The following is a 2,269-nucleotide window of genomic DNA, read 5'->3' on the forward strand; positions in this document are numbered from 1 at the left end:
CTATGTACATGTATAATTTTGATAAAAATACAAGAAAGAAAACCAGAGGCACATTAAAGCCCCTTCTAGAAAAGGCTTCTTGAATACTTTCCTCCATCCTCCCAACTGAGGTTAGGGTCCCTCTTCTCTGCTCCCCACAGCATCCTGTGCTCAATTCCATCAGCGCACGTAACACACTGTACTATAATTATGTTTCTCTGTCTCCCTCTTGGAGCCATGAGCTCCTTGCATGGATGGCCTATGTATTATTCATTTCAGCAACTAGATTTTATAATTTTTAAAAAGCTAGTCATTAAAGTGAAGTGAAGCTAACCAAATACCCTCAATCTAGGCAAATTAACATCACAATGAGATACCAAACCAAAAGACTAAGCAGGTGTTGGTGAGGATATGGAGAAATTGGAACCTTCATACATTAACCAATAGCAATCTTAAATGGTGCAGCCACTTTGGAAAAGAGTCTGGAAGTTCCTGAAAAAGTGAAACATACAGTTGCCATCTGATGCAGAAATTCCACTCGTAAAGCAGGGAACGAGGGAACATGGTCCTTGCCTTCTCTAGTGGAGAGACAGAGAATGAATTCAAGCTCACGGGGCAGTGTGTTAAGTGTTATGATAGAACTCGGCTAAGGGTGCCAGGGGAGCACCAGCAAAGGGCAGTGAAATCAATCAAAGAATTGAAAACATATGTCCAGGGGCGCCTGGGTGGCTCAATCGTTAAGCGTCTGCCTTCGGCTCAGGTCATGATCCCAGGGTCCTGGGATCGAGCCCCACATCGGACTCCCTGCTCTGCGGGAAGCCTGCTTCTCCCTCTCCCACTCCCCCTGCTTGTGTTCCCTCTCTCGCTGTCTCTCTCTGTCAAATAAATAAATAAAATCTTTACAAAAAAAAAAGAAAACATATGTCCACACAAATGTTCCCAGTTATTAGATGACTCTTAATAACCAAAAAAAAAAAAGAAAGAAAAAAGAAAACAACCCAAATGTCCATCAACTGACAAATGGATCGACAAATGTGGTATATCCATAAAGCGGTATATCCATACCACGGAATATTATTCAGCTATAGAAAGGAATGACATACTGATCCATGCCACAACATACGTGAAACTGGAAAACATGATGCTAAGTGAAAGAAGCCAGTCACAAAAGACCACACAGTGTAGGATTCCATTCATATGAACTGTCCAGAAGAGGCAATTATATAGAGAAAGAAGATGGATAAATGGTTGCTTAGGGCTAGAGGTCCAAGGAGAAATTAACTGCAAACAGTTTTATGGGAATTTGCGGGTGGGGAGTGTGAATGGGGACCAAAATACTCTCAAACCAGATTGTGGTGATGGGTACACAACTCCACCAATTTACTAAAAATAACTGTACACTTAAAATGAGTAAATTTTGGGGGGCGCCTGGGTGGCTCAGTGCGTTAAGCGTCTGCCTTCGGCTCAGGTCATGATCCCAGGGTCCTGGGATCGAGCCCCGCATCGGGCTCCCTGCTCTGTGGGAAGCCTGCTTCTCCCTCTCCCACTCCCCCTGCTTGTGTTCCCTCTCTCTCTCTCTCTGGCAGATGAATAAATAGAATATTAAAAAAAACAGTGAATTTTACCGTATGCAAAGTGTAAGGCTCTTTTTTAAATCCCTCAATCTATCCCATTACTTAGTTTCTCTCGAAATTAACTTTTCTCCCCCCAGCTGGCCTACCCGCGCGCGTTACAAGACCTGGTGAGAATGGTGGTGAACGAAGTTTCTGACGCATTCCTGTCGGTTGGGGCTGAAGGTTGTGCTGACAGACACATCAAAGTCAGCATCTGTGTGTGTGTGAAATTGTAAGATGTCTTGAGGTGTACGAGGCATTTCCGACTGGGTGATCCAAGTGTGTAATCCGGGTAATCCGTGGCCGCTTCTGCCAGGCTAAGTGTGGAGTGTGCCCAAGGCCCCTACTCCAAGTAAGAAACGTCGTCAGGTCAGAGATTCACTTCTTGGCAGCTCTCAAGCCCTGTGCACGCCCAAGCGAACGTTCCATCAGGGCATATCCGCGGAACCCGTGAGGTGGGGATGGCGGTGGGGGGTAATTTGGTCAGCGCTTATGGGGCAAGGAGGTCCTGCCAGAACAGCCAAATGACCCAAACTACGCCCCCACCCCCGCTCCCCGCGCTCGGCGCACTCCCACGGGGGTCCCCCTGGGAACAGCACGTCCCTCCACGGGGACGATGGGATGTGACAGCACCTCTCCGAGCTAGGGGAAAGCCTGGCACCGAGTCCCCCCCCCCC

Source organism: Neomonachus schauinslandi, chromosome X (assembly GCF_002201575.2).
Source record: "Neomonachus schauinslandi chromosome X, ASM220157v2, whole genome shotgun sequence".
Lineage (NCBI taxonomy): Eukaryota > Metazoa > Chordata > Mammalia > Carnivora > Phocidae > Neomonachus > Neomonachus schauinslandi.